The sequence below is a fragment of the Rhipicephalus microplus genome, chromosome X, assembly GCF_043290135.1.
Source record: "Rhipicephalus microplus isolate Deutch F79 chromosome X, USDA_Rmic, whole genome shotgun sequence".
NCBI classification, from domain to species: domain Eukaryota; kingdom Metazoa; phylum Arthropoda; class Arachnida; order Ixodida; family Ixodidae; genus Rhipicephalus; species Rhipicephalus microplus.
The window spans coordinates 136,575,723-136,590,705 of NC_134710.1; the positions used below are offsets into that span (position 1 = coordinate 136,575,723).

General features: G+C 45.2%; 1 long non-coding RNA gene across 1 annotated transcript in view; it reads right to left on the reverse strand.

Moving 5' to 3' along the window:
• LOC142775783 (uncharacterized) overlaps positions 1-14,983 on the reverse strand; it is a 670,285-nt gene that overhangs the window by 256,723 nt on the left and 398,579 nt on the right. Inside the window, exon 2 of the long non-coding RNA XR_012887005.1 lies at positions 10,664-10,767. This is a non-coding gene — a long non-coding RNA (uncharacterized LOC142775783). The remainder of the gene's footprint in view (positions 1-10,663; positions 10,768-14,983) is intronic.

The following is a 14,983-nucleotide window of genomic DNA, read 5'->3' on the forward strand; positions in this document are numbered from 1 at the left end:
TGAGAGAAAAAGAGAGATAGTAAGAGAAAGAGGGAAAGAGGAACAAAGGAAGGTAGGTCACTTAGCTCCCCACTTTCTTCAGGCTTGGCACCACTAATGCAAAGCCAGGTTAATTTTGTTACGTTATACATTCATTTCTTTACCACTGAAAGTCTATACCCGACTGACACAGTGTCTTCTTGTTAAGTGCTTACCCACTTGATATTTGGTGAAGTTCTTATCCTTTCTGGTGTTGTCCTGACTTTCCACGCATATGACTCTCTTTAAAGAGGCAGACTAAGTCGTCACACGAATCTGAGGAGAGAGTGCAATGACCTGCAAAGAGAGTTGCGTTGCCTTTTTAACTATACTCATATTCGTGGCAAGCCAGAACACTCAGAAAAGAGCCAAAGAACTCAGCATTTTTTTCTAGTGTGCGAGCTGAACAAAATGTCACCGAATCACTAAACTCAGGTTAACGAATTAGGTATGCCCTACAGTTTTTCTTTCGATGGTGTGTGAGGCGTTTAGAGCGAACCATCAGCAAATCGAAATGCAGGCGCGCGATGGGGATCACCAGTATACAACCTTAGCCATTGCGGCACTGCGACCTGTATACACCATCAATAGTTTTATTTCAAAGGATCCTCAAATGCGAGAGTTGGACGCATATGTGGACAACTATTCTATCTTTCATATCATTTGCTTTGTGTGTCTTCTCCTATTTCATCTGCCTTGTGCAGAAATGTTGAAAATGCTCCAAAGGATGAGGTGAAATGATCGTTTTTTCTCCTCAATACACCCACCATTCATGTCTTCAGCATAGTTATAGATATTCCGTACTTTTTTTTGTTGTTAAAATGCAGGCGAGAAGAGGCGACTGTCATACGTCTCATGCAATTTGTATTTAGCCCGAATGATCGCATGGTGTCATATAGTGCTATACAGCCCGTAGAAGTGCAGTAAAACCAAAAGCTGGTGACCAACCTAGTTCTTCAGAAAGCGGTGTATGCAGTGGAGAAGGACACAGATTGTGCCCGCCTAAAAACTCGACTGTGTTCAAGTCCTTTTGTGCGCACGCACATCCTCTGCACACGTATGTACGCACGATCCATTCTGCTTAAGCGTTGTGAAATGTCTCATTGCAATGTTTCAATATACGCTTGTTTCCGTGAAAAAGAAAGTTCATATTTTCATTTCAACACGCGTGCACATGCTATCAGTGAAACGGTTGTTTTATATTGAGCACAAGTTTTCCAGATGCGTCCAATCTTATATCGGCTGTACATAAATCTCGCACTGGGCGGGCGTTTATTCACCGCTTCGAAGTATTGCAACGGAGCCATTAATAGTAAGTGTGCTACTTTTCGTAGCCGGCACAAAAACATTCATATGGTTAAGGTATATTTACATTTTGCGCTCATGAATGTTCCGCTCACTGGGTAAGAGACTCTGCTTTGGTACGTTGGGACTCATGGCTTCGACACCCAGCACCGCCAGGAAAGCCTATCAATGCGATAGCGGTAACGAGTCTGGGTCGCTAAAGATGCGGAATCGGTGTATTCCCATTCGCTTCATATAGTTGTAGGCTTGAACTTACAGAATTTGCACTTGTAGTTGTCGTGAAAGAACAGTGTGGATATGCGTAACATATTATTTTGGAGCGCCCATGCATTTATTTACCTTGCACCCAAGCCACGCTATAGGCAAGCATTTTTAGACATATGCACTTCTGGCCATTCGCTTCAATGGAGCGAACGACTGGGTATGGCGCGAGTCGCGTCACATGCGTACCAGTGACACGGTGTAGCGCATATGTCTACCGAATGGGCATAGATAAAAACGTGACAATGGCGGAATTTCACTAATATCTCCGGTTTTACGCCCCGAATCAAAGATATATGATTACTAGAGACGCCATAGGGAGAGCTCTGGAAATATATATGGTTCTCTTTAACCAGCAGCTGAATCTAAGTACACTGCCTCAAGTATTTCAGCTCCCATCCAAAATGCGGCCGGGATTCGATCCCGCGACCTTCGGGTCAGCAGTCAATCCCGGGTGATGGCAAGCTCTCGGCCTTTTGTGCCGAAACCCGAATGGCTATACTTACAACACCACAGTTACCTACCTCGCGAGAAGGAATAGAAAACCGTTAAGAATGTCTCGTGTGCAAGCCAGAGTGTTCAGACACTTGGGTTTTTTCCGCAGCGCTTATGGTTTCCTCAATATTCGGACCCGCCAGTGCGCTAAGACGCTTGGCGTGTTTTCCCATCATTGACAAAGTTCCACCAAGTAGTCGTTCAATCAAATGTGGGCACAGTCGTACTTCAAGAAGCACTGACGGTGACGGCTGCCATCTGATGGTCTTGGCTACAATCAGTCCATCATAGCGATAACAGTACGCGGCTTGGGAACCCTGAGAATCACACTCGCCAACTTGGACTGGGAGCTCAGCAATAATAATTATTGTGGTTTAGCATCCCAAAGCCAAGAAATGAGGATGAGAGACGCAGCTCGTCAACAGTATGGTCTCGCCACTTATTTGCACCAGATAGCATAAAATCATACGCATAAATCTTCCCTCAATGCCACCGAACTGCGCCAGCGCTGGCAGAAGTTCAGAAACTCAAACTTCGCGAAAGCGACCAACCAGAAACTGAATCCATTGTCATGGTGATTACCATAGGGGCGGCACAACAACAACAAAAAAAGGCTAAGCACGTACGCACGGAATAGTAATGCACAGCGGAGAGCGCGCGCGACGAAATCTTTATGCAACTTACGCGACGAAACGTGCGTTAACCGATGATCTTGCAGGCGATCACTTTCGGGCTTCAGTGAACACGTGTTTGAAGCACGAGTGCCGCTAATATTGAGATCACTGCTTAAGCGTGTGCCCACTCACTCGAAGAGGCTCCGATACCGGCTCGAGTTGATTAAAAGATTCTGGAAAAACAAAACGAAAAATGTTTTCCTTTTTGTTCGCGTCTTCCGGGCACGGATCGCCCACGTAGGCTGATTTAAAATAAATAACTAAATAACTAAAATGACCGACTTCCCTCAGAGACGAAATAGGCTCTTCATTCTCCGGCCAGAGCTAAGTCTCGGTGGTCGAAAGGCAGAGTGCTTCCCCTCTCACCTGGCCCATTCGGGAAAGAAGAGCCGGCAGTCCATCAGCGGCAGCACGTCCACATACTCGAGGGGATTGATCGGCAAGGGGCGGGACCATGCAACGGGGGGCTTCTAAAATATGAACCGCATTAGAACCAAGATTGTGTCCCCCTCTTTCCCAAATACAATGCTGCTCTGGTTCAGAGGTCGTCTTTACTTTGTGTATTGCTCTTATTTTTTTTTGTATGCTCGAGTATTTCGGGAACGCATCTACACACACACGTGCACGAAAGAGAGCACGGCTGACATGTTGGAAAGAGAAGAAATGAAAAAGAGATATTTTCAGTGAAAACCCCTTGCATCAATCATCAGGCGCTTACAGGCAAAACGAGATTTCGAGGCAAACTATTAGGTTACGGGAAAGACGGCGGGAGAAATATTGATTCCTTCCAAGTCCGGTGGTCGTGAGGGGTCATCAGTTGTCGGATAATGCGCTAGTAAAAAATATCTTACAAAGAGAGAGAGAGAGAGAGCATTAAGTATTGACTTCTAGAATGTCGAATGGAGGATTTCGCGTATAGCGCATTTATCTTTCGAGTTTGCTGTTTCTACCTAAAAGTAGGAACCGGATATTTTTTTAGGGCCTGGAATCTGTGGCCACACACCGAAAATTCACTCAACTAGTGCATAGTGAGTCATCTGTGCGTCATCTCTGCCCATTCTGGCATCCAGCTAGTGGTATACAACGGCCAAAAATACGACGAATTAGAAACCACACTTACGTCAGAAAAATGAAGCAAACGCGGGTGATGTCTGAGCCCAACTTCCACTGGCCAACTTGAAGTAACTATTTTTATGTTCGTATGAGAGCAGACCACACGTTCTTGCGTAAAGGCAATGCCACATGTTTCGTCGACATCTCCCATGCGCTGTTTCTTGTTCGCTTTAGCCGTAGCAGAACTGCTGAGATTTCACAGGAACGGGAGTCCGCAGTATAGTAATAATATATGGGGTATAACCTCCAAAAAATCACCATATGATCAGGAGAGAAGCCGTCGTGGAAGGCTCTGAAAATTTCGACCGCCTGAGGTTCTTCAACGTGCACCGAAATCGAAGCACACGGGCCTCATACAATTTCACCTCCATCGAAAATGCAGATGAAGCAGGGATTCAAACCTGCGACCATCGGGTTAGCAGTAAAGCGCTTAAACCACTAAACCAACGCGGCGGGGCAGTCCGGATGACTCAAATTCGGCATAAATCTTGAAAAATAACCATTTATTAATTTATGTATCTGAGTGCCTTCGATGCCCCGTTATACGAGAAGAATGATCTTCGGTGTTCAGCGTCCGGCGTCAGCGGTGACCGCACGAGTGATAAAAAAAAAAACACAGCATATTCACGGAGTGAATGATGGTGAGTGGGGCGATGCGTCTGTCCGTCCGTGAATCTGTGCGTTCGTCCGTCCATCCGTCAACTATGCGAATTGATTGATATGTAGGGTTTAACGTCCCAAAACCACCATATGAGTATGAGAGACGCGTCAACTATACGAAATAGTCAACTGTATGAATACCCCTAACGCCATCTAGTGGTACTATTTCCGAGGACATATACACACAACGTAATCTATTGTATGATAAGGGAGACGCTACTGGGTATACGTCAGAGGGACGAGAGATGGCCCTATAGACTAAAAGGGTCTTCGCCCCTAAAAAAACATCCCCATATGGCATCATGACGTCACAAATCCTATAATTTGTGACGCCATTGTGACGTGACATCACATGATGACGTCATCACATGACAGGGTCGCTTGGTGGAAGGTGTGCCGATCACGGAGGCTATGAAAAATCTGGTGAGGCACGGAAAACTTTCTGAATAACTTGGCTTTCACCTTCGAGTCGTCTTAGGTTAATGCCGAATGAACATTTGTAAGTAATAGATAATTATATATTAAATAATAACACATTATTGTTGACCTCAGACACACATCACCATGAAAGAGGGGTGTCGGGTGCAGAAAAACGAAATGAACAAAAACGATATCAAATTATGAACAATCACAGGTTTCTATATCATTATTCGGTTTATAGGGTTCGCACATGTGAAAATCAGAATATTGGTGCGATGCCAAGTAGAGCGTATACAAGGAAGCCAAGAGAGATAATATGTACATTCACTTCACGCATCGTTTATTAGGTAACTGTATAAAGATGAACAGCAGTTCACGGCCGAAAATGGTTGTCACGGAAGGGAAAGTGGTTCCACTCTTAGGACGTATATGCAGGACGAAGGCATTAAGGAAAGTGTTGGTTCGGGAAGCAGTGACGTATGACATATGGCGATGACCTAAATGGGCCGAACCGTAAGGTGGGGTCAGAACTAAGTGATCTTGTAAAATTGGATCGTTGTTGTTATGGTTCAACGTGAGTACAGTGTATATCGACGGATAGCATGCACTTGAACATTCTTTTCCTACCACGCTCTTAGACGTGAATTCTTAATTACTCCCCATTTCTCCCACTGAGAAACACTTGAGAGCAACATCAGAGTTTTATTCTGTTTTAAACGTCTTACAAGTTCATCAGTACCAGCTTTCGAGAACTATAGTTTTCTCATCAGCACTAGCTTTCCCAGCAGACGGATGCAGCGTGCGCTTTCTTTTACGAAGCGACGGTGAAACGAGTGCAGTTAAGTTTTGTCAGCTGAACACAACGTGTTAGTCGTCGTTATTGACTGGTCTTACACAATATTGAACAACAAGGAGATCAATTCGGGGCACGCCAGATGCTTCACGCGCCGGCGGGTCGAAATGGAAAAGCGATGTTTCCATGCTCAGGTAGTAGCTGCATTCATCGCTGAACTTGTCACTGGTAAGTTCAGACGAGCTGGCACAGCCTGGTCCCGCGTCGGATGACATCGCCAAGTTGCTTTTCGAGAGTCAGAAGAGGCGCGTCAACTATGTTTACACCCTGGCCAGCCGTGGTGGGGTGTAGTGGATTTCGTGACCTCATCCGATACCTAACATGGAGGGCGGAGCAGCTTCTTGTTTAGGGTTATGCTTTTACTTATCGTTCAATGCCTAATTAATAGTATTGACGAGCTCCTAGGCAAAATGAACTACCCTAGCTGTTGCAGGAATGTCAATTCTATTTGAAAACATCATTATCTGAGTATGGTCGAAAATGCACCGGAGTTCACCTTCAAAATGCAATGAAATGATGAAATGTCACCAAGGGCATGTTTCCACCAGCTACACCTGACACCTCAGCTAGATCTATCCGATTTGAATTTACACACACACACACACACACACACACACACACACACACACACACACACACACACACACACACACACACATATATATATATATATATATATATATATATATATATATATATATATATATATATATATATATATATATATATATATATATATATATATATATATATATATATATATATATATATATAGCCTGGAAAGGGCCGTAAGTAAGTCAGTAGCCGGAGTAAGTCACGTCACTATGAGCCTCTGCGGCACACTGCATGATTTGTGAATGCAGACTAAATGATTCAACTGGCGACGCCGCCTCATGATGTAATTGTGACTGTGGCATGCCATATTGCCCCAGTTTTTGTCCTCATGAAGTCGTTGTGACGTCACTGTGGCATCATTACGATACGTCAAATGATGGCGGCGTCGTACGGTAATAAGGGGGCTGATCACTGAGGCAACCCATACATCTGAACATCGCGCAGTATACATTACCGTTATCATTTTTACACGGTGCTATTTGGAGGTGTTACATCCGTCTTTATTGGTATTCTGTTGCTTTCCTTATGGGGCACTATGGTGGCAGTTGATCCTCTGGAGATTGCGTCCAGGATATTTGTATATGCTTTGTCAACGCCCTGATACCACGATGTCTGCATGACTGCTGATAGTTCTACTGAGTCAAATGCCTTCTAGTAATCTATGAAGGCAGTGTATAGTGGTTGGCTGTATTCTGGGTATTCTCTATTACCTGAATGATACCAGAAATGTGGTCGATTGTTGAGTAGCCTGTTCAAAATCCTGCTTGTTCTTTTGGTTGATTGAATTCTAATGTTGTCGTAATTCTGTTAGCGGTTGCATTTGTACATAGCTTGTATACGACGGAGAGCAAGCTGATCGGCCTGTAATTCTCCAAGTTCTTGTCATCTCCTTTCTTATGTATTAGGATAACGTTAGCATTCTTCCAAGATTCTGGTACTCTTCCCGTCAGGGGACACCTCGTAAACAGGGTGGGTAGATTTTATACCACTATATTTGTCCTCCGTCTTTCAGCAGATCTGATGTTACCCTATAGATCATCGCCAGCACCTTTGCCTATATATTTGCATTCCCTCTAAGGCTTTTCTGACTACTTCTGTTATTACTGGTGGTATGTTATCTGGGTTACTGCGAGTTTTTACATTATAGTCATGGTTGTCCCGGCTACTCTACAGATCTCTATAAAACTCCCCTGCTGTTTTAACTATTCATATTGGTAGTTACTTTGCCTTCCTTGTCCCTTAGTGGATACATCTGGTTTTTGCCTATCCCCAATTTCCTCTTCAACACTTCTACGCTTCCTCCGTTCTTTAAAGCGAGTGAAATTCTCATTGATTTGATTGATTGATTTATTGATTTATATGTGTGGTTTAACGTCCCGAAACCACCACATGATTATGAGAGACGCCGTGGTGGCTGGCTCCGGAAATTTTGACCTACTGGGGTTCTTTAACGTGCACCCACATCTGAGCACACGGGCCTACAACGTTTCCGGCTCCATCGGAAATGCAGCTGCCGCAGCCGAGATTCGATCCCGCGACTTGTGGGTCGAGTTCAATTCTGTCTATGTTATACGTTCTTACATTGGATACCTTATGCTTATCAATCTACTTCGAAAGCTCTGCCAGTTCTATTTTGTCTTTTGTGTTTGAGGCTTCCATTCTTTGACGTTTCTTAACGAGATTATTTGTTTACTGGGACAGCTTGCCTGGGTCCTGTCAAATTACAGTACCTCCAACTTCCTCTGCACACTCCGTAATGATACTCGTCAGATTATCATTCATTGCGCCAACGCTAAGGCTGTTTTTCTAGATAAGAGCCGAGTACCTGTTCTGAAGCGAGACTCTGAATTCCTGTACTTTCCCTCTCAGTGCTAGTTCATTGATTGGTTTCTTGCATATCAGTTTCTGTTGTTCCTTCTTCAAGTCTAGGCGAATTCGGGACCGCACTATTTTATGGTCACTGCATCGTACCTTGCCTGCCACTTCTACATCCTGCACGATGCTTGGGTGTGCACTCAGTATAAAGTATATTTCGTTCTTACTTTCGTCATTAGGGCTAGCTCCTCCATGTTCACTCACAGTTCCCCCTTTTTAGTGGAAGGTATTCAAGATAAGTAAATTATTGCGTTATGCAAATTCTACTAATAGCTCCCCTCTGGAATATGTAGTACCAATGACATAACATCATACTGCCTTGTCTCCTGCCAGAAGGCCTTCCCTACTTTGGCATTGAAGTCACCCATCAGTATAGTATACTGTTTTTGATTTTACTCATTGCCGATTCCACGTCTTTATATAAAGTTTTCAACTAACGCGTCATTATGACTGAATGTAGGCGTGTAAGCCTATACCTATCATCCATTCATAACTGCACGCATTTCGCTCCTCTTGTATGATGCCGCGCGATTAGCCTGTTGGTGTACACATGACATTCATTACGCCGGCCAACAAAAACTGTTGGTTAACCATAGGTAATCCCCGAAGTTTCACTGGACAATTTTGATAATTTCTGGGATTTTACATGCCACAACCACGATACGATAATGAGGCACGCCGTATATAGTTGGGGGCAACGCAAATTTCAACGATTTGAAATCCTTTATTGTGCACATAAATCAAAGTGCACGGGCCTACAGCATCCCACCTCTATGGAAACGCGACGGCCGCAATCGAATCCGCGATTTACGCGTCAGCAGCCGAGTACCGTAATCACTATACCTACAGACTTTATAAGAACGCAATGCTAAAGGATAACCATCTTCGGACTTGAACTCTCAATATCACTATTGCTGAATTCAACGACATATGAACATTATAAAGAGGCTGCCAGTTGAAAAAGGGCTGATGTATATCGATGTTCCGTGTTGTACCATCATCATCATTCGCCACTATGTCAAAGTCCTTTCAGATTGATTATTTGATTGATTGATTGATTGATTGATTGATTTATATGTGGGGTTTAACGTACCAAAACGACCATTTGATTATGAGAGACGCCGTAGTGGAGGACTCCGGATATTTCGACCTCGCGGGGTTCTTTAACGTGCACCCAAGTCTAAGCACATGGGCCTACAGCATTTTCGCCTCCATCGAAAATGCAGCCGCCGCAGCCGAGATTCGATCCCGCGACCTGCGGGTCAGCAGCCGAGTACTTTAGCCACTAGACCACCACGGTGGGGTAAAAAAAAAAAGTCCTTTCAAAACGGCTTCACTGCCATCATCAAAAATTATGTAAATGAATAGGTAATACACGTATACGCACCCTCGAGGAAAAAAATATGAGAAACACAAATGACAGCGTATATGCTGCCCTCGAATCAGTGGGGTAGCCAGGGAGTGACACACTGGGCCTATACCTCTCCTTCCCCCCCACCCCCCCACCCACCGAATTTTTTTGTTCGTTGTATACAGAGCAAAACATGACCATTTGAAGGAGTGACTCCCCCAAAATCAAAAAGGTTCACTCGCCCATCCCCGCGAAAAAAAAATTCTGCCTACACCGGTGAAGCGCTTCGACACGAGAATGACTGTTTTCTAGCGACGGCTGGCTGCAGCAACTTACATCGCACTTTACATCGCGGATGCGCAACACCCGAGGATCCGCATCGTCAAATGAGGTGGGAGACAGAGAGAATTCGCACGAGCACCTCAGAGACTCGGAATGTAGCGAGGGTGCGTAATGGGCACGCGAACTCGGATCCCAAGCATTAATGCGCCCCACACGTGGCTTGGCCCGAAGCTTTTCAAAGCACGAGCACCAAGTGCGCTGCTTGCCACTTATTTGCGAGCCCAGCTCGAAGGCCTGCGAGTCTAATTCAATTAAACGCCGTTTTCAAGCACACCGAGCCCGAGAGCACGTACCGCTGGGCCGCGGCTTGAGCTCCGGGAAGGGGCAGCTGTATAGGGATCGTGGCCAAATCTCACCACAGTTTGACAATCAAAGAACTCTCCCCGCGAAAGCGCCACAAAACGAAAGACGCTGCCACGCGCGAAGAAGTACGTCGAAAGGAAACAAAAGAATAAACAAATAAACAAAAATGAACAAAGTGGCATGCAATAAAGAGAACCGAAAAGCGAATAGCGCCAGCTTAAGGGCATTAAATTTGTTCGAAGCACCCCCCTCTTCTTTTTTTTCCTTCCTAGGCGAGCAGCTTCGTGAGCGAAGAAGGTGGCGCCACAAAATCCACTCTCGTGAACGCGTGCGCACCCGAAGTCACTTAAAAAATGGATAGAGGAATGTGACACGTACGTTTTGGTGCACATTACCAATTTCATAGATGCCGGTCGTTTCATATCCTCCCCTCTTCCCCGGCGGCGGCTCTCAAGCGCCGCTCTTATAAGGGCGCCACGTCCCTGCGGGAACAGAGAGAAAAATGAACACCAGAACAAACACAGGAAGAAAAAAAACACGGAGGGGCAGAAAAATCACTGTTCTATAGGGCGTGCGCGCGTGAGAGTTATTACGTCAGCTCCGAAAGCCATCTCTCACTTAATGGCGCAACTCGAAGAAACTTTACAATAACGTATACCATTGCGGGTTTTATTTTTTTTTTTTTGGTCTCACCCCACTTCTTGTGTCTCTCCGCTGCCGGCCGCTTCCTTCCATTTTATTCTTTTGGAGTTCTTCTCGCCCACACTCTGAAAACATATCTATATAGCGAGGTGCGATTGGCGCACGCCGAGGGGGAAGAAAATGCAATCCGGAATTACAAGATCCAAGAAGAAAGCCATAACTGACTGCGGATGTGTGGCAAGTTTTCAAAAGACATGCGTTGGTTTTAAAAGCAGTATGTGATTAGACTATTACATTAGGATCTAGAGAGAGAGAAAAGGCAGCAACGAGCCAGGACGAACGGGGGAGTTGTGGTACGTGACTTGAAAGAGAACGTCATTCCTGGTCGCACTTTTCCGATGAGGCGAAGCGTCGAGGGGAGCGCGTCTCGGAAGAAAGACGAGATATGCTTCGGCGGTGCGTGTGTATGTACACACAGGGCGTAGCGCATCTCCTTCGCGCGAGATGGTTGCACTCCCCAAACCCTGGCGCAACCGTTTTATTTCTCCGATCTTGCAGCGTGCGTGCGTCGCGTTTCGCAGGCAGCGTCCGGGAAAGAGGCAGGGACCGTTTTGGACGACACCATGCGAGAAAGATGGCGCGAATATCTGTTGTCATGTCACATGACGATAGCGCCTGGCACATGAATGCTTAATCGCTAAGAATAATAATAATTATTATTGCAGTTTCCATAGAAAATGGCTCCGGAAAGTTTTAGTACGTGAGTTTCTTAATTGAGCAGCTTAGTAATCTAAGCACATAGGCCTCAAACAATTTCGACTCCATCGAAAATGCAGCCACAGAGACGGGATTCGATCCCGCGACCTTGATTGATTGATATGTGGGGTTTAACGTCCCAAAACCCCTATATGACTATGAGAGACGCCGTAGTGGAGGGCTCCGAAAATTTAGACCACCTGCGGTTCTTTAACGTGCTCCCAAATCTGAGCACACACTACAACATTTCCGCCTCCATCGGAAATGCAGCCGCCGCAGCCGGGATTCGAACCCGCGCCCTGCGGGTCACCAGTCGAGTACCTTAGCCACTAGACCACCGCGGCGGGGCCCCGCGACCTTCCGGTCAGCAGTCGGCACCATAGCCACTATACCAACGTGGCGGTTAATTTTCATATCAAGCGAAATGTTTAACTGTAAATGTAAACGGTGTCTTAAAGTCGTACTTAACGTGTCAGAATTTCTCAAGTTGGAAAAAAAAACTCGATAATGCAGAGCTATAGCTTCGCTTAGCTTACTGTCTAATAAATATTAATTGTTCTAGCTTCGCGTCCCAAAAAACCACGACATGATTATAAGAGACGCCGTAGTGAATTCTGCCGAAACTTTTGATCATCAGGCGCACCTAAACATAAGCGCTCGTGTCCCTAGCGTTTCAATTATACATCGAAATGCGACAGGGATTCAATTCCGCGTGTCTTGGTTCAGCTGTAAAACAACATCACTAGGCCACTATACGGCGAGTATAGTTACTGTCCAGAGGTCAAAAATATACAATTTTATCAAATGGAACCGATTCCGTTATAGGCAAGCGTGAACTCGCGTTAAAGCAAGCGTGACTTGACTCAAGTTAGGATAAACATGCACGCATGTGCATGTATGTTTAGCCTATGCATGCATCCGTTCTATGTATTAAAGTAGTGATTGTAATAACGCTGAAACAACTTGTTCTTGTTATCTACAGCCTATAGTGCAAGAATTCATTAGTCCAGGGCTCCTGTGCATTCGTGGAGGGTGCTGTTTTTTAATTTATGAGTTGACGCGCAATACTACAACTAAAAACTGGTGGTAGCCATCGATTACACCAAATTAAATGCTTTGAGTTTAACGTTAACAGATTTAACCATCAACGTTACGATATCTGACGCTTCACTCACACTGGAAGCCTCAAGTTACATGCGTCCGAACTTTCCGATACCGCATACTCCAAGCATTTGGTAACATGAATTTACTCTGCGGTTAAGACGTTTACTTTTCTGATCACCAGATCACAGTGCTTCCGTATACTGCTGTATTCTCCAAAATGATAGCCACGCAAGCGTTGTCACGGTAGTGTTATCAAACGAAGTGATGCGTATAAGCACCCTAACAACACAAGCTGCTCTGATTGGGCGTAGTGAAGGTAAGTTGTAACTCACCATCTTCTCCCTGGGGATTGGACTGCGAAACAACAACAGACGCATTATTGAATAACGACCCTATATCACATGACACGCATGGCAGCAGTGTTGCTCTGTTCGCCCAATGTCCGTTGCCGTCACAATTACACAACTCAACCCTCACCCCTTCATCCTGAACACCCACACGCGTGCCCGCAATGCCCGATATCGCTGTCCTCCTCCTTTCCCCAATAAAACTGGTTGTGAGCTACCCGTACCTAACACATCTCCAAGGAGAGTAACACTGCTGTTATGATAAACAGAAGCAGGTAGCGGGTTAAGCTTTTCCTGCGCAAAGAATATCCCTGAATTACTGGCTTATTGCTTAGTTGCTATATACCGAGAAGTGACGCAACTATGACCACGGATTGTATGGTTGAGTCAGACGATGTCGGATGCATATGTGCAGTTGAAAGTAGAGGCATAGTGATGTCACTGCTTACCCACACAAATATATATATATATATATATATATATATATATATATATATATATATATATATATATATATATATATATATATATATATATATATATATATATATATATATATATATATATATATATATATGTTGAACATGAAGAAAACAAATTACTGATCCCTAGTCTTTGGAAAGCCTTGGATATATATATATATGGCAGAACCATCAGCGTTTCAGTGACACTTAAATTATCTAAAAAGTGAAAGGGCCGAGAACGACAAGCGTAAATGACAGGATTACGAGTATACTTCCAGCTTACAGCATGCATTTTTGCTTGCAGCTTTCTCGTAATGCTCGCAAGGCTTCCGCCGTTCAAATCTGCTTTGCGACGAAGAAAATAAATCTCTTGTCTCTCGGAGCACCTGTCGGGTTAATTCCTTTCCTCCGCGACCCCCGTTCTTCAGCGGTGGCTGTCGCAACGTACACTGCCGCTGAATTGACGCGGAGTGTCGAAAGGCCGTTAAGAAGAATCTCGACATTTTTCTCTCGGTTTTCCACTCCTGGCACATGTTGAGCGTCTCCTGGGCTTCCTGAGATGAGGCCCCCTTTCTGCGATACAAGCTGCGTTCTTTTCCGCCACCGCTGAGACACTGGGCCAGGTGTGTCTGGTACGTCCACGCGAGGAACCCCGTCGTATAAATAACGAGCGCTCGTTCGTGACCTTCGGTGGAAAGCAAGCACCTTTGTTTCCTACACCGATTTTTCGTTTCTGCTTTTTTCGTTTTGTATCTGCTTCTTCCTCGTAGTTTTCAAGAAACTGCGGGGGTCCCCGTTGCTTTAATTTGTCACGGCATGAAAAAGCCGATTGAATGGCCGAAACTGCAGGCACTGAGAAAATAGACGAGCTATAAGTCCAGTGGACAGGTTTTTCTCCGACTCATTGCGACGCTTGCGGGAGCAAGCGGCTGACGGTGACCAGAGCGAGCTCAAGAAGATGGTCTTTAGTGCAGCACCACGCTACGACTTTCCCGGGGGCGGGACGTGTAGAAACGCACAGCTTCGGAGAAACGAAGATAAGGCTTAGCGCAAGCAGCGTGCGAACGAGGATCTCGCTTCTTCCAAAGCGTTGGTCAACGCAGGAGGCTCGCACGTTGTGCGCAAGGCAGCGTCAGCGTGTCCACGTAACGTGCTTTCATAGATATTGGTGTCGTGCCGGATTCGTGGCTTTTTAGCGCCCGTAGGCACAACTTGCTTGTCTTTCTAACATAAATAAGGTTCTCACGTTTGGACCAAAGGTACCCGAGTTTTTCTCGGCGCTGGGCGGTAGTCGATTACCAGCTTTGACACGTCAACTGTGGCTAATCTACCGGAACCCGGTTTGAAGCGATGAGCAAGATTATATGCGAAGCAAGAAATTGTCG